The following is an 18,900-nucleotide window of genomic DNA, read 5'->3' on the forward strand; positions in this document are numbered from 1 at the left end:
CAATGATTAATTGGGCTCCTCTAAGTGCCCTAACAATGCCATTAGTTAATGGCGACATACGTTGCAATGTTGCAATGGGCAAGGAGTCAGACTTTGTCATAATGGAAAGTGGAATGTGGGTAGACTCTTTTTTTTTGTTAAGTGTAATAGTTAGCAAAGAGTGGTTAGCAAAGAGTGGTTAGCAAGAGTAGTTAGCAAGAGTAGTTAGCAAGGTCCAAGAGCTAACAGCCCCATCCTTCAGGCTGCGATAGATGAATGCACACACACGCACCGTCTCTAGCCTCCCTTCTGATGGCTCTCGCGGATGTAAACAAAGAGACCATTGATGAATTGTGGTATAAACAGCTGGTAGACGACCAGCTGGTCGCCAGCTGGTCGACACCTGGCAGTCAGCTGGCGTGATGACTATGGTCTGGGCGGCTCCCAGGGCGATACCTGTTTTTTGGTGCGGGGAGGGGAAGAAGCGGTTGGGCATCCTCTATGGGACAGATGTGTGCATCAGGTGTCCTGCTGGATACCTGGGAGACAGGTGTGTACAAGAGCCACAGATGTGTGCATCAGGGTCCTACTGGGTATCTGGGAGACAGGTGTGTACAAGAGCCACAGATGTGTGCATCAGGGTCCTACTGGGTACCTGGGAGACAGGTGTGTACAAGAGCCACAGATGTGTGCATCAGGGTCCTACTGGGTATCTGGGAGACAGGTGTGTACAAGAGCCACAGATGTGTGCATCAGGGTCCTACTGGGTACCTGGGAGACAGGTGTGTACAAGAGCCACATATGCAAACATTGTCAATTGGTGTTAGAAACGTCCAGAAAACTCTTTCCTGATTGTCAATTGGTTTCGTGATCAAGCGAATTGTTGGTGGACTTTTTCATCACTAGTATTGCGCGTCCGCGGACAATGTTGGCTCCGTTGTGAAGTTATGCAATACACCCGCGCGCGCACGCACGCACGCACACACACACACACACACACACATCAGTTGAGAGGCGGGATCACAGTTGAAAGGCGGAACCCAAGAGTCAGGCCTCAACCTCCGCAAGCACAATTAGGTAAGTAGACACACACACACACACACCCACACACACAGGCGGGACCAAAGAGCCAGAGCTGAACCCCCGCAAGCACAATTAGGTGAGTACAATTAGGTGAGTACACACACACACACACACACACACACACACACACACACACACACACTCACTCACTCACTCACTCACTCACACACACACACACACACACACACACACACACACACACACACACACACACACACACACACACGTGGTGAACACCTGCCTTAATCAGTGAACAGACACTGAATATCTCTGGTGAACACAGTATATCAGAGAGAGAGTGAACACAACTAGCCACAAAACACCGAAGAACGGGTTTCATCGGAGAGAAACTGCTCATACACACACACACACACACACACACACACACACACACACACACACACACACACACACACACACGTGGTGCTGTCAAATGGAAGCCTCGCTGTATATTAAACACACACACACACATACACACACGTGGTGTTGTCAAATGGAAGCCTCGCTGTATATTAAACACACACACACACATACACACACGTGGTGTTGTCAAATGGAAGCCTCGCTGTATATTAAATACACACACACACACACACACACAACATTTATACACCGTCTCCCTTCTAAACCCAATCACCAGCTTGTTTCACTCAGAATTCAATAAGGAATATTTTCATTTGGGTGACATTTTTCATGGCGGCGGGGAGGACAAACAAATGGAACAGGCATTCCTCGACTTCCTATATGGAACAGGGGGGCTTGGGCCTCCTCCTCCTCCTCCTCCTGGCCCTCCTATGGGACAGGCGCATGCGTTATTGGAGCCAGATTCACGAAGCAGTTACACACAAGCACTTACGAACCTGTACACCTTTTTCTCACTCTTCGGCGGCTTTGTTTACAATTATTAAACAGTTAATTGAGCTCCGGAGCACCAGGAGGCTGTTTATAGCAATAACAACAGTTGATTGGCAAGTTTTTATGCTTGTAAACCTGTTTAATAAATATAAACAAAGCCGTCAAAGATTGAGGAAAGATGTAACTGCTTCGTGAATCGGGCCCCTGGTCTCCGTCAGGAGGCGCAGACTGATCATATTACCCGAAGACACAAAGGAGCTCAACAGTCCGCCTCAGGGAGCCTTGTAGCGTCCTGAGGAGGAATGAAGGAGTCTAAGAATAGCCTCCGAGAGACGAGCGGTCCCCTCGACAAAGGAGACAAGATGCTCTGTTGGCTTCATTCTCTCTACTCTTGGCCACAACAGCTTCAGTCGCCGTAGGGCGCAGCATCGACACACAACCGGCTCCCTTTGTGCCCCACATGAAAGCTCCTGTCCTCCGCCACCAGCCTGGACCAGTAGGGTCTAAAACCTGCACCGAGATGAATATTGTGATGTCATTGTGACGTCACACACACCTGCATCACCCCCCCTCCCCCCCCCCCCCATTTGTGTTACCCAACATTTTAGCTGATATTTTGGTTAGGTTAGGTTAGGTTAGGTTAGGTTAGGTTAGGTTCGACGAGACTAGGCTTGATTAGGTGTGGCTACATCAGGTTAGGTTAGGTTAGGTTAGGTTAGGTTAGGTTAGGTTAGGTTCGACAAGGTTAGGCTTGATTAGGTCTGGCTAGGTCAGATTAGGTTAGGTTAGGTTAGGTTAGGTTAGGTTAGGTTCGACGTGGCTAGGCTTGATTAGGTCTGGCTAGATCAGGTTAGGTTAGGTTAAGTTAGGTTAGGTTAGGTTCGACGAGGCTAGGCTTGATTAGGTCTGGCTAGGTCAGGTTAGATTTGGTATATTTAAGGAATAGCGATGTCGTAAAGGGATGGCTACTTTTCACAGGTTTTAGACCCTACTCACATGGATCGCTATCCCTTTGTTTACGATCTGCTCAGCTGTTCCACCAGGACTCGTCTAGCGTTTACGAAACCTGTACATCCGTGATCATGGCGTTCAAGTCATTTCTCAGTTTACGAGTTTGGAAACCTAGAGGCCTAGATACTATTATTGTTATAAATATCCTCATAGCGCTTCGGAGCTAATAAGCTGTTTAATACATGTAAACAAAGACGCCATGATTGAGGATGCACAGGTTTCGTAATGGTTACGAAGGTGCTTGTTGAATCATGGTTTCATTCTCTCTACTTTTGGCCCACGACACCTTCAGGGGCCGTAGGCCGCAGCGTCGACACAACCGGTGCACAGCCTGGATCACTACCACAGGCAACACCACCACCACCACCACCACCATCACTACCAGCACCACCATCACTACCACCACAACCACCACCACCACCAGCACCACCAGCACCACCACCACCAGCACCACCACCACCACCACCACCACCACCACCACCAGGTACAGTCCGCTCCCCAACAAGACCCGTCGGCAACCTTAGAGACAACGCTCACTAGTGCAACCAAGAGGCAATGTTTCGCTCCTCAAAACGTTATCCGTGTGGTCGAAACGTTGTCGCTCTGGTCGAAAGTGCCAAAAGTACTGTGCACTGTGAGGACAGGTTGCCAGGCGAACCTCTGTGCCTCTAATCCTCCAATCCATGTGTGTGTGTGTGTGTGTGTGTGTGTGTGTGTGTGTGTGTGTGTGTGTGTGTGTGTGTGTGTGTATGCTCTTCACCTCTAGGCAGATGCACCTGTGTGGGTTGCGTTGCCATTGAGATCTTTGGTCCCGTCTATCAACCTTCACTCTTCTTCATACAGGTTACCGCACCCATGTGTTTCTGCTCTGCCTGTACCTCATGTTGACGGAGTCTATGCACACTTCCTCCAGCTTGCCCCGCTAGTGTGAGCCTACACACACACTCATAACATATAATATGGGAGTCAATAAGCCATATTAAAAAAGTTCCTTCGATCCCTCGAACCAAATAGGTCCACTGAGCATTACACATTGTCATAAACACGAGTGAAATACCATTCCAGTACACATCTACCCTGGAGTCTACTCTACAATAAATATCTACTTTTGGCCTTGACAATTGTAATATCAGATCTACTAACATGACGCAAGAGATGGCTCATTGGGGAATCCTCTGAGGGCCAATAGTCATCCACAACAGTCAAGGGGAAAGCCAATAGAATATTTCATAGTTCGGAAACCTCTTTCCCCTCTCGAGAGGGGAGAGAGTTAGACCACTTCACGCAGCCCTCAGTGATTTCCCCAGTGAAGAAAACGTAGTTCTTAAAAAAATACAGTTTATAATACTATACTGATAGTCATAGTATAAAAAACTGGATGTTTACAAAAAATTATGAGCCCAGCAGCCAGAAACCCGCTCCCAATAGTCAAAAACTAGCTCCCAATAGTCAGGAACTAGCTCCCAATAGTCAGAAACTAGCTCAAAATAGTCAGGAACTAGCTCCCAATAGTCAGAAACTGGCTCCCAAGAGCAAGAAATCAGCTCCCAAGAGCCAGAAACCCGTTCCCAAGAGCCAGAAACCAACTCCTAAGAGCCAGAAATCAGCTCCCAAGAGCCAGAAACTGGCCAAACGTAAAAATAAAAACATTTCAGACCAAAGAAGAGATTTTCCGTGCCAGTAAGATAAAATTCCAAGAACACACGACAATCAACATCACTCAAACTCTCCTACGGAAATCTACGAAAATCTTGACAATACCAACCGAAAAGGAAGGAAGGGAATTATCATGGAGGAAAGCTCCAAGCCATTACAACTATACAGCACTGGGAAGGGGTCAGGATAAGGATTTGGGATGGGACGGGGCAAAGGAATGGTGCCCAACCACTTGGACGGTCGGGGGAATTGAACGCCGACCTGCATGAAGCGAGACCGTCGCTCTACCGTCCAGCATAAGTGGATATACCAACTGAAAAGCTTTGCCAATATCATCCCTAAAGAAACCTACCAGCATGAGGAGATATTGACCATAATGGGAGCATCACCTCTCGTAGTTCCACCTTTATCTGTCAATTGTCCAAGCGACTACCTTCCCCAGTTCTGAGTCACTGATATCGGCGACCGTCAACTTGCGAGTTTAAGAAGCGTATCGGAACATCAGTACTCGCGTTACGACTTTGGGAGAGCATTGTCCCATAAAGAATCGAAGGGCCTCTCCTGTTGACTTAAACTCTCTTTACCAGATGGGATTTGGCAGATTTATAGGTGTTTGGGGCGGGGCGGGGCGAGGGGTGTTTTCTCCATCTGCCGCTCGACTTTTGGTGGCGCTGCTGTATGTTTCCCGTTGTCCTTAGCTCCTTGAGGTCGACCTTAGCTCATTGAGGTCGACCTTAGCTCCTTGAGGTCGACCTTAGCTCATTGAGGTCGACCTTAGCTCAACTGATCTTCTCTGGCAAGTGCCCAACAACGGATGTTTAACTCCTGGATACCCATTTTACTGTTGGTGAACAGATGTATCGGAAAGGAAATGTGCCGAACTGTTTGTGACCTATCCGGGATTGAGCCCGGGTCCCTTGGCTATGAGGAGCACATAGAATGGGTATAAAGCCGGTCAAAGGTCTGGTGTTTAGTGTAATTCCAACAAACGCAACATAATCACAATGTTAGTTTTGAATAAGTTGGCATTGTTAAAACGTCGTTAAAACATTGATAAAACGTTAAAATGCTGTTAGAGCGTTAAAAATGTTGTTAAAACGTTTCCACAACATTGTATTTATGTGTTTGCTAGAATACAAAAATCCACTTCAATTGTATTTAAAATAACCTCGAGAAACGTAGTTTACCCAAATGGACAGAGTTGTTGAGGAAGCTTCATGACGTATGTATATAATCCACAAGTTTTGCTTTGAAGAAACGTTATTAAAGGTCCCTGGTCGTCTGCTGTTGCTCACAGCTCACTCTCACCAACAACATGAAATATTTGCCAGCGAGATTACCAAGAATTTAAAGTTTCTTTACCAAAGATAAAGCAGCTGGCTGAGTAAGGCTTGAAAGCTCTTTGTGAACACCGATGTATTTCTGTGGCAGTAATAATGTATTAAATTTAATGATGCTAATTTGGATATATATTTAGGATTTGTATATTTTCTGTCTCTCTCTCTCTCTCTCTCTCTCTCTCTCTCTCTCTCTCTCTCTCTCTCTCTCTCTCTCTCTCTCTCTCTCTCTCTCTTTCTCTCTGTCTTTCTCTCTCTCTCTCTCTCTCTCTCTCTCTCTCTCTCTCTCTCTCTCTCTCTCTCTCTCTCTCTCTCTCTCTCTCTCTCTCTCTCTCTCTCTCTGTCTTTCTCTCTCTCTCTCTGTCTCTCTCTCTCTCTCTCTCTTTCTCTCTCTCTCTCTCTCTCTCTCTCTCTCTCTGTCTCTCTCTCTCTCTCTCTCTCTCTCTCTCTCTCTCTCTCTCTCTCTCTCTCTCTCTCTCTGTCTCTGTCTCTCTCTCTCTCTCTCTCTCTCTCTCTCTCTCTCTCTCTCTCTCTCTCTCTCTCTCTCTCTCTCTCTCTCTCTCTCTCTCTCTCTCTCCCTCTCTCTGTCTCTCTCTCTCTCTCTCTCTCTCTCTCTCTCTCCCTCCCTCTCTCTCTCCTCTGTCACACATTGTCACTGTCACATTCCCTCCCACCGTCTTCCTAATTATCTTTCTGTCTCCTCTGTCAAATATCAATACACAAACCAAGCCAAAAAAGAGCATGTGGGTGGCTGTGTATATACATAAATATTCACTGATGCTGAGCACATATGTCGCAGCGCCTCACTTGGGGTCCACATGTATGGAGCCTGGAGTGTGATGAGTCACTGCAGTGTGATGAGTCACTGCAGTGTGATGAGTCACTGCAGTGTGATGAGTCACTGCAGTGTGATGAGTCACTGCACTCACTCGTCTTGGGAGTGTGATGAGTCACTGCAGTGTGATGAGTCACTGCAGTGTGAAGAGTCTCTGCAGTGTGATGAGTCACTGCAGTGTGATGAGTCACTGCAGTGTGATGAGTCACTGCAGTGTGATGAGTCACTGCAGTGTGATGAGTCACTGCAGTGTGATGAGTCACTGCACTCACTCGTCTTGAGAGAGTGATGAGTTGCAGTCGAGAGGAGCCATGATGAGTCTGCAGTGAGTAAAGCCGTGACGGAGACCTTGGTGAACTTAGCCACCAGTAAGATCAAGTATCATATAACCCTCATTTAATAAGATGCCTAAGCCCAGGACCCTTTGTTTAAATCCCTTATCAAGCCCAGGACCCTTTGTTTAAATCCCTTATCAAGCCCAGGACCCTTTGTTTAAATCCTTTATCAAGCCCAAGACCATTTGTTTAAATCCTTTATCAAGCCCAAGACCATTTGTTTAAATCCTTTATCAAGCCCAATATCTTTTGTTTAAATCCTTTATCAAGCCCAAGACCATTTGTTTAAATCCTTTATCAAGCCCAATACCCTTTGTTTAAATCCTTTATCAAGCCCAATATCCTTTGTTTAAATCCTTTATCAAGCCCAATATCCTTTGTTTAAATCCTTTATCAAGCCCAATATCCTTTGTTTAAATCCTTTATCAAGCCCAATATCCTTTGTTTAAATCCTTTATCAAGCCCAATATCCTTTGTTTAAATCCTTTAGCAAGCCCAAGACCCTTTATTTAAATCCCTTATCAAGCCCAAGACCCTTTGTTTAAATCCCTTATCAAGCCCAAGACCCTTTGTTTAAATCCTTTATCAAGCCCAATATCTTTTGTTTAAATCCTTTAGCAAGCCCAAGACCCTTTATTTAAATCCCTTATCAAGCCCAAGACCCTTTGTTTAAATCCCTTATCAAGCCCAGGACCCTTTATTTAAATCCCTTATCAAGCCCAAGACCCTTTGTTTAAATCCCTTATCAAGCCCAAGACCCTTTATTTAAATCCCTTATCAAGCCCAAGACCCTTTGTTTAAATCCTTTATCAAGCCCAGGACCCTTTTTTTAAATCCTTTATCAAGCCCAAGACCCTTTGTTTAAATCCTTTATCAAGCCCAAGACTTGTTTTACATTCTATTAAATCTCAACTTCCACCGTTTTTCTCCTTATAATGTTTCGTTTGAATTTACCTGAGGGCCACCATTTCTAGTGGCCTCAATGGGCCACTAGAAATGGCTAGTCAAAGGTCCCGCTATTATTCTTGAGGATTTTTTTTTCCAAATGAATTTTGCATTGAAGTAATATCTTGGCATTGACAGCTTTAGTACGCAGGCAATTTCCTGGATCTATTACCTTATGGGTTCAAAGCGAGTCTCCAGTTATATGTCCAGTTGTGACGATATCAATTCTTCTTAACTGCTATCGCAAGCTCCGATATCAAAGCAATTATGTTTGAAGTTTTGTTTTAAGCTGATCAAAATCTCAAGTAACTGACTGAACTTTGGGTACACTGTGTAGGACTCCTCTGCGAGTAGTGGTCGTCCTGTGTCGTTGTCTTTTGTGTGTAGTGGTCGTCCTGTGTCGTTGTCTTTTGTGTGTAGTGGTCGTCCTGAGTCGTTGTCTTTTGTGTGTAGTGGTCGTCCTGAGTCGTTGTCTTTTGTGTGTAGTGGTCGTCCTGTGTCGTTGTCTTTTGTGTGTAGTGGTCGTCCTGAGTCGTTGTCTTTTGTGTGTAGTGGTCGTCCTGTGTCGTTGTCTTTTGTGTGTAGTGGTCGTCCTGTGTCGTTGTCTTTTGTGTGTAGTGGTCGTCCTGTGTCGTTGTCTTTTGTGTGTAGTGGTCGTCCTGAGTCGTTGTCTTTTGTGTGTAGTGGTCGTCCTGAGTCGTTGTCTTTTGTGTGTAGTGGTCGTCCTGTGTCGTTGTCTTTTGTGTGTAGTGGTCGTCCTGTGTCGTTGTCTTTTGTGTGTAGTGGTCGTCCTGTGTCGTTGTCTTTTGTGTGTAGTGGTCGTCCTGTGTCGTTGTCTTTTGTGTGTAGGGGTCGTCCTGTGTCGTTGTCTTTTGTGTGTAGTGGTCGTCCTGTGTCGTTGTCTTTTGTGTGTAGTGGTCGTCCTGTGTCGTTGTCTTTTGTGTGTAGTGGTCGTCCTGTGTCGTTGTCTTTTGTGTGTAGTGGTCGTTCTGTGTCGTTGTCTTTTGTGTGTAGTGGTCGTCCTGTGTCGTTGTCTTTTGTGTGTAGTGGTCGTCCTGTGTCGTTGTCTTTTGTGTGTAGTGGTCGTCCTGTGTCGTTGTCTTTTGTGTGTAGTGGTCGTCCTGTGTCGTTGTCTTTTGTGTGTAGGGGTCGTCCTGTGTCGTTGTCTTTTGTGTGCAGTGGTCGTCCTGTGTCGTTGTCTTTTGTGTGTAGTGGTCGTCCTGTGTCGTTGTCTTTTGTGTGTAGTGGTCGTCCTGTGTCGTTGTCTTTTGTGTGTAGTGGTCGTCCTGTGTCGTTGTCTTTTGTGTGTAGTGGTCGTCCTGTGTCGTTGTCTTTTGTGTGTAGTGGTCGTCCTGTGTCGTTGTCTTTGGTGTGTAGTGGTCGTCCTGTGTTGTTGTCTTTTGTGTGTAGTGGTCGTCCTGTGTCGTTGTCTTTTGTGTGTAGTGGTCGTCCTGTGTCGTTGTCTTTTGTGTGTAGTGGTCGTCCTGTGTCGTTGTCTTTTGTGTGTAGTGGTCGTCCTGTGTCGTTGTCTTTGGTGTGTAGTGGTCGTCCTGTGTTGTTGTCTTTGGTGTGTAGTGGTCGTCCTGTGTTGTTGTCTTTTGTGTGTAGTGGTCGTCCTGTGTCGTTGTCTTTTGTGTGTAGTGGTCGTCCTGAGTCGTTCTCATAGTGGTCGTCCTGAGTCGTTCTCATAGTGGTCGTGCCTTTGCCTGTGAGATTCTAATCATGCTACTGAAGCAATTAATAACTCAAGAGTCCTCAAAAAGTTTATAACGAGTGACTAATGGATGGTATAAATGTTTCAAGCCTTAGGAGAGTGATTATATAATCTGGATGACACTTATGCATAGCAATTATCTTAGTAGTGACTTCACAAAATCAAGATAACAGTATACATAGTTTAATGAATAAACTTACTCGGTAATTCATGGGGTGCTTGACTTGACTCGTAATTCATGTCTGTCGAAGCTAAAGAGCATTATAGACACACGGGGACCTCTGAGGAGCCGATAATTGTTCCCATAGGAGCAACCTCGACGCTTCTTCTTGAGAGGTTATCTTGAGATGATTTCGGGGCTTTCGAGGACCGCGGCCCGGTCCTCGACCAGGCCTCCATCCCCAGGAAGCAGTCCGTGACAGCTGACTAACACCCAGGTACCTATTTTACTGCTAGGTAAACCGTTGGTATTACTGCTAGGTATTACTGTTGCTTAAGGACAACGAATCATTAACTCTGCTTCTTCAATCACCTCCAGAACTCAACTGGGACAATGGAGCAATGGAGCTCAGGTGATCACAATGCATGGGGTGATTAAGCTCAATACCTCGTCAATGGGACAAGCAGTGGGCGTGCCACAATTATCAAACTATAATCAGTGGTTAGCTAAAAGTGTATATTTGTAATCACTAAGACAATGACCAGCTTGGCCACGAACTACCACTAAGGCTAAGTTACGTATTAACTGGCTTCAGTCTTTCATTGATCCTTAACGTTATCTGTCTTCATACACGGTAGGTGAGCACACTGGAGATTGACACTCAATACAACAATACACTGTAGTTGTAGTGGCCGGTCCTGGGTCATACACTGTCAACTACTCCGTCGTGGTAGTCTCCTTGGTACAGCCGCACGTGGTAGTCTCCTTGGTACAGATGTACGTGGCAGTCTCCTTGGTACAGCCGCACGTGGCAGTCTCCTTGGTACAGATGTACGTGGCAGTCTCCTTGGTACAGATGCACGTGGTAGTCTCCTTGGTACAGATGTACGTGGCAGTCTCCTTGGTACAGATGTACGTGGCAGTCTCCTTGGTACAGATGTACGTGGCAGTCTCCTTGGTACAGATGTACGTGGCAGTCTCCTTGGTACAGATGCACGTGGTAGTCTCCTTGGTACAGATGCACGTGGCAGTCTCCTTGGTACAGATGTACGTGGCGGTCTTCTTGGGACGCCACGTAGCTGAAAACAACCTTCCCTTGACGACACGTGGGAGACGGGTGACGTGTAAGTCGTTGGCGTCTCACACACACGCTACAGGACGCAGCCTTCATTAGCGTCTCACACACACGCTACAGGACGCAGCTCTTATTAGCGTCTCCCACACACACGCTACAGGACGCAGCCTTCATTAGCGTCTCACACACACACGCTACAGGACGCAGCCTTCATTAGCGTCTCACACTCACACGCTTAATGATCCTTCACCCACACAAAAATGGACAACACAAGTCTTGTCCCCTTGACAACTAATATTCCGGCAGACATGCAGACAGCAATGCGACGATTGTTGTCTGCATGTTGCACAGTGGTGCGATGCTGGCTGCAGCTATTCTGGACTTCTAACATCAATGATGACTTAGATAAAGTCTGATTATGCGACAACACTTCGGAAGACAGAGTTTCTCTCCCCTCACAGCCTCACCAGACTCCTCAAGTTACTTAACATCGTAGTTACGTCTGCAATTTAACGTCTGTGATTCGGGGCGTCCGCAAGATATATATTAATAAGTATATTCTTGAGTAACTTGACGTATGAGTTTAGTGGAATGATAAATTATCTATCTGGCCTAATAGACAACACTCAACCGGCCAACTGCCTGATGTAGCGCTGGGTAACAGCGCGTCTGGGCTGGGCTCACTGGTCTCACTCCTCTGGACTGGACACAACAGCTTGGCGCCAAAATAAGCCAATCACGTACAGGCATTTTGAATCAGCTCCATGTTTACGTTTTGTGATAGCCTCCTCCTGATGGTGTAGGCCATGACGTCACTGCAACATCGATCCACGACGACCGTAAAGTGGGAGACATGACCTGTCAATCTCCTGCCTGTCAAGACCTCTCAATCTCCTGCCTGTCAAGACCTGTCAAGACCTGTCAATCTCCTGCCTGTCAAGACCTGTCAATCTCCTGCCTGTCATGACCTATGAATCTCCTGCCTGCCAAGACCTGTCAATCTCCTGCCTGTCAAGACCTGTCAATCTCCTGCCTGTCAAGACCTGTCAATCTCCTGCCTGTCATGACCTATGAATCTCCTGCCTGTCATAACCTGTCAATCTCCTGCCTGCCAAGACCTGTCAATCTCCTGCCTGTCGCGAAAACCCACAGCCTATAACAGCCAAGATGGTCACCTTTCCTGATGCTCCTCTACTTGTAATACCTCCTTAGGCTCTCGGCTAATCTCTTAATGGGGTACATAAAAGCCATTATGTAATAATCACTCTTACAGTCCTTCGAGATTGACAGCGCCACCCGACACACACACTTGGGCTACCGCTATTTGTATAGGTTCCAAGGCATTATATATACTCTGGGTGTATAATGCCTCGGAACCTATAAAACAGGTGACCCTATAAGACTAGGTGTCATATTTAAACAGGTGTAGGAATCTTCTATCTCACATCTGCATTGTGGCTTGTTAAGCTTGAAGCTGTTCCCCCACTTGTATAAGGTATAGTGTGACTTTGTTGTGAGTCGAAGTTGTTGCTCCTTGTGTTATAGTGTGACTTGTAGTTGTTGATCTGGCTATCTATGCCCTGCACTTCCTGGGGCCCACAACCCCCACTACCTGGACCCACAACCCACACTACCTGGACCCACAACCCCCACACTACCTGGACCCACAACCCCCACTACCTGGACCCACAACCCCCCACTACCTGGACCCACAACCCACACTACCTGGACCCACAACCCACACTACCTGGACCCACAACCCCCCACTACCTGGACCCACAACCCCCCACTACCTGGACCCACAACCCCCACACTACCTGGACCCACAACCCCCCACTACCTGCACCCACAACCCCCCACTACCTGCACCCACAACCCCCGAGCAGTGGTGCAGCTTGTGGCAATATGCGGGAATTGTCTTGCTTGGGAGAAGCGCCTTTGTCGTCGCCTCCATTACTCCTGATAGACATTTCTACAGATGCGTCCTAGCCGAAGTGTATTCCGACGGCCGGGATCTATCCTTTAATGCAATTACGGCTCCTCCTTCCCTTCCCCTTCCTCCAACCTGCTTTCACCCCCTATCCCTCCTCTTCTCAGCCCCTTCCTTCACTGTCGAAAATTTTGGTTCCCTTGAAATGCACTGTCAAGACTTCCCTTCATCTCTTTGACAGTAGGAGCGGCGGCGATAAAGTATTCCGATAGACAGGAGGGAGAGTTTCCTATGCAGGGGAGGCGGCAATTTTGCCGGCGTGCCCTTAGCGCACCGGGGTGGATTGTTGACGTCGTCAAAGGTGGTGCAAGTTCTGCACGCTGGGAAGGTGGACGAGTACTCCTGTGAAGAGGAGAAGGAGGAGGAGGGGGGGCCGCCCGTCTCTTACGCGTCGCTGCCTGCTTTGTGCTGCCCTCCGCCTGCCTTCTCAAGGTGGATTCCCGAATGCCTTCCTCCCTCCGTTAATTTTCATCGCGACGGAGGAAGACGTTTGACGCCTGCTTTCACGAACGACGGTGCTGCGCCTCTGGCATGATTCTCCAGCTTTCTCTTGACCAAACCGCACACTAGAAAGTGAAGGGACGACGACGACGTTTCGGTCCGTCCTGGACCATTCTCAAGTCGATTTCATTCACAGTCGACTTGAGAATGGTCCAGGACGGACCGAAACCTCGTCGTCCCTTCACTTTCTAGTGTGTGTGGATTGGTCAACATATCTCAGCCACGTTATTGTGACTCCTCGTCTGCAGTTTTCTCATTCACTCATTATTGAATCTGTGTTATTGCCTGACAGAGTTTGCAAAGCTGAGCTTCAGCTCCTGGGTCTTGCTTTTGCACTTGCCTGCCATATAATGCAATAAATCCTGAATACTTTGATACTTGTCTCATCTGCTGTCAGAACTATGAACCTGTGTAGTGAGAATTTCCACTGGTTACTGATGCGACAGTGCGTCACATCGTGATGTGTGTGTGAATCCGTAGTTATGAGTGTATGAGTATGTATACAAGGTCTGCTCTTCTGAGAGAGAGAGAGAGAGAGAGAGAGAGAGAGAGAGAGAGAGAGACGTCCCATCAAAGAAAATACCCGCAGAATTTTAATTTTCTAAGAGCGTGTTCGACTATGTATGCTTGTTTGTGTGTGTATGCGTGTGTGTGTGTCTGTGTGTGTGTGTGTTTGTGTGTGTGTGTGTGTGTGTGTGTATTCGCCTAGTTGTATTCACCTAGTTGTGTTTGCGGGGGTTGAGCTTTGCTCTTTCGACCCGCCTCTCAACTGTCAATCAACTGTTTACTAACTATTTTTTTCCCCACACCACACACTCACACACACACACACCAGGAAGCAGCCCGTGACAGCTGACTAACTGCCAGGTACCTATTTACTGCTAGGTAACAGGGGGCATTCTGGGTGAAAGAAACTTTGCCCATTTGTTTCTGCCTGGTGTGGGAATCGAACCCGTGCCACAGAATTACGAGTCCTGCGCGCTATCCACTACGCTACCAGGCCCCCCTGTGTGTGTGTGTTTGTGTGTGTGTGTGTGTGTGTGTGTGTGTGTGTGTGTGTGTGTGTGTGTGTGTGTGTGTGTGTGTGTACTCACCTAATTGTGCTTGCGGGGGTTGAGCTCTGGCTCTTTGGTCCCGCCTCTCAACCGTCAATCAACTGGTGTACAGATGCCTGAGCCTATTGGGCTCTATCATATCTACATTTGAAACTGTGAATGGAGTCAGCCTCCACCACATCACTTCCTAATGCATTCCATTTGCTAACTACTCTGACACTGAAAAAGTTCTTTCTAACGTCTCTGTGGCTCATTTGGGTACTCAGCTTCCACCTGTGTCCCCTTGTTCGCGTCCCACCAGTGTTGAAAAGTTCATCCTTGTTTACCCGGTCGATTCCCCTGAGGATTTTGTAGGTTGTGATCATGTCCCCCCTTACTCTTCTGTCTTCCAGTGTCGTGAGGTGCATTTCCCGCATGTGTGTGTGTGTGTGTGATGTGATACGCCAAACGTTAGACGTATCAACGTTCGGACGAAGGTCGTAAAAGAAATCAAACTTCGTCTCACGATTCAGTCATAAATACATATTTAGATATAATATGAATATCCCGCCTGAGGGGGGCAGAGAGGGCAGAGGGGGAAAGGGGTGAGGGGAAAGGGGTTCTGAGGGGGTATGGGTTAAAAGGGAAGAGGAAGAAATAACCAGGTAATAAAAAGAAAAATGGTTAATAGATAGAGGGAAGAAAATGAGTACAAGAGATGACTAGAGAAAAGGGTGTAGGCCTGATACCTCGCCAGGGCTGTTGGGCCATTGGGATTGGCTTGTCCATCACTGCTTTGTCAGCTGTCTTCTACTCTCACAGAAGCCCTGGTGCTTTGCCTAGCTAATGGAGAGAGAGAGAGAGAGAGAGAGAGAGAGAGAGAGAGAGAGAGAGAGAGAGAGAGAGAGAGAGAGAGAGAGAGAGAGAGAGAGAGAGAGAGAGAATGATAGACATACACACACACACAGTATGGAGATATGACAGAGCCCGGTAGGCTCAGGAATCTGTCCACCAGTTGATTGACAGTTGAGAGGCGGGACCAAAGAGCCAAAGCTCAACCCCCCGCAAGCACAAATAGGTGAGTACACAGTTCCAGAGAAACAGAGGCCAACAGACAGACAGAAAGATATCAGTAAATTTAAGACAATAACAAGCAGTAGACGGTGAGAAAGAGAGAGAGAAATGGTGAGAAAGAGAGAGAGAGATGGTGAGAAAGAGAGAGAGAGATGGTGAGAAAGAGAGAGAGAAATGGTGAGAAAGAGAGAGAGAGATGGTGAGAAAGAGAGAGAGAGATGGTGAGAAAGAGAGAGAGAGATGGTGAGAAAGAGAGAGAGAGATGGTGAGAAAGAGAGAGAGAGATGGTGAGAAAGAGAGAGAGAGATGGTGAGAAAGAGAGAGAGAGATGGTGAGAAAGAGAGAGAGAGATGGTGAGAAAGAGAGAGAGAGATGGTGAGAAAGAGAGAGAGAGATGGTGAGAAAGAGAGAGAGAGATGGTGAGAAAGAGAGAGAGAGATGGTGAGAAAGAGAGAGAGAGATGGTGAGAAAGAGAGAGAGAGATGGTGAGAAAGAGAGAGAGAGAGAGGAGATGAGAGATAAGATACAGCAGAGCACAAGAGGCGAGGAGCGGAGAGTCGTGTTCACTCACCAGCAACAAATGATAGACAGAGACAATTCACTACCAACACAATCCAATTAAATTGTTGTGAAACCGAAATGCTGTTACATCCGACGTTGTTCGGCACCAAACGACCGGCCGATGACATGATGATACAACGACCCAATTACAAAATATGATTTTCCGTAATCAGTTTGCATTTTTTTGTTTTTCGTTATTTAATGTGTTTTTTTTTGCGAGGGGTTTATAAGACGATGAGAAAGATGATACGACATATGATGAGAAAGATGGTGAGAGAGAAATGACGAGAGATATGGTGAGAGATTATGAGAGGAGATGCAGGAGATGAGAGATATCATTTGAGAGATATAACGGGGATAGCTGATAATCGAGGAATGAGAGAGATGGTGAAATAGATTATGACACATATGAGATAGATGATGATACAAATGAGATAGATGTTGAGACATACGGGAAACATGGTGTAGGGTCCTGTACGGAGCCATACAACACTGTACAGAAGGTGTCCACCACCAATTGCATATGTTGCAACGAGGGAGGGAACGAATAATTCACTTGATGGAAATGTATCCAGAAGATGAAGACGAGATGATTTCACACCCTTCCGGATTGACGTACCATCAAAGAGTGATGATAGATGTAAAGCTAAGTCATACGATGCACTCTTCCAACTCTTCGTCACTTCCCATAGTGCATAGCACTCAGTGATCAAGGTGGTTTGAGTTAATCACAATGTCTTCATTGTCCACCCTTACAACCTTGTTCAGAGCAGACAAAGACTTCGCCTTGTCTTGCTCCGGTAGTGGATCGCACTAAAGAGCTTACCAACAGTGCCTTTGAGAGATGGAAGTCCGATTTCCAAAGCTCGATCACAGTTTATTGATCTGTCTCCAATAATAACGGTGGAGAGAGAGAGAGAGATATCGGGTCAGGCGAAGGTATTTGGAAAGGCTGAAGGACATGCAACCCGTTCACAATCGACTTAAGAATGGTCCAGGACGGACCGAAACGTCGTCGTCGTCGTCCCTTTACTTTCTAGTGTGTGGATTGGTCAACATATTTCAACCACGTTATTGTGACTCCTCGTCTGCAGTTCATAAACTTTTGGATGTGTGCCCTGTACTGACCTTATCTCGGCGACCTCAGGTTCTGTTCAGGTGCTGTTCTGTAGCTGCAATCTTAATCTCCGGACTATATTCACCTATGTTCACCTATGTTCACCTATGTTCTTCATTGAGGTCATACCTGACCATACACCAGCCCAGAATTTGCTCCATCTGCGAATAGTGAAGAAGCTTTGTGTAGAATATATATATTCATAATTTGAGAATATATATATGCGTATATAATTTGTTCATTAGAATATATATATATTTTCAGCCCGTCCTCCAAAAATGGGGAGGTAAATTGGACAAATAAGTGCAATTATGTACTATTTATAGCAGTCAGGAATTGTACTTATTTTCACTTAGTATTAAATCGTACTGTCAAATATATTGTGAATATTTGAGTTTACCTGAAAAACTGAATAGAAAACCACGACCTCACCTAACCGTCTTAGTTTTTGAAGATAATAATTGTATTGCTTCTTAATTACAATTAGTACTTAATCTATAGCTATATTGATTTTATAGTTTTATAAAATTAATAAAACGAAACTAAAATATATCAATAAATTGTAAAGTAACTCAGGATATTTTCCAATTTTGTATAAAATATCTATTGTTTAATAGAAGTGAAAAAGAAATTCCTGATATTTAAAACTTGTGTATAGCGAATTTGAACTTGAAAACTTCATCTTAAAATTCTGAGTGTCTGAACAGAAAACGAGGAGAATAAATGGGAGAGGTAAATGTAACACCCCCATAAGTGCAATTATGCACTGTGTATGATAGTAAGGAAATGTACTTATTGCACTTAGTATTAAATCGTACTGTCAATTCGGAGGATGGGTTGCAGATTTTTTTTTAATTCTTCAATTTTCATTTTGTTTTCCAGCTGAAACATTTCTTGGAGATAAACATGCTGAGATTTTGCGTAGTGGAAGTGGCCAACTGTATGACAGTTTGGCAGTGTAAAAGGTGAATTCTCTTATCCTCCTCCCCCCCCCCTTCCAACCACCCCCGCCACACCCCCCCCTGCCACCCCCATCCCCCCTCTCTCTCTCTTTATTCTCCGTACTAGCAAAAGGTCAAGGGTCAACCTTTGCAATAACACCCTATCAGCCTCTCCTCCCTCTAAAATTGTAAACAGATCCCTACACACCAGCTAGTCTAGGTGTCCCCTGGATGACCCAGGACGGACAGTAAACACTGTGCCCTCTCTCTCTCTCTCTCTCTCTCTCTCTCTCTCTCTCTCTCTCTCTCTCTCTCTCTCTCTCTCTCTCTCTCTCTCTCTCTCTCTCTCTCTCTCTCTCCCTTCTCCCTTCCTCTTGATTCGTTTATCTTCTGTCTCGTTCTCCATTCCCCCTAGTTTGATCAAGAGTCAAGGGTCGAGCAGGTTTACCTTATGGGGATCAACTGTCTGTAATTGACATCTCCCCTCAACACACTCTGAGTGGGACGTTTGGTCTGAAACCTTAATAGTAGAAAACCGGTCTTCTCAAACCATAAGCTTGCCACTACAAGTTGGCTGATAGCTGACACGTAGCTGACCCATTACAAGCTTCCAACAGGGGCACACAAGCCTGCTGATACCAGTGTATAAACCTCTCCAAGAGTATCTGTCTTGTAGAGAGATACTCTATTGTAACTT

The sequence above is a fragment of the Procambarus clarkii genome, chromosome 20 (genome assembly GCF_040958095.1).
Source record: "Procambarus clarkii isolate CNS0578487 chromosome 20, FALCON_Pclarkii_2.0, whole genome shotgun sequence".
NCBI lineage: Eukaryota > Metazoa > Arthropoda > Malacostraca > Decapoda > Cambaridae > Procambarus > Procambarus clarkii.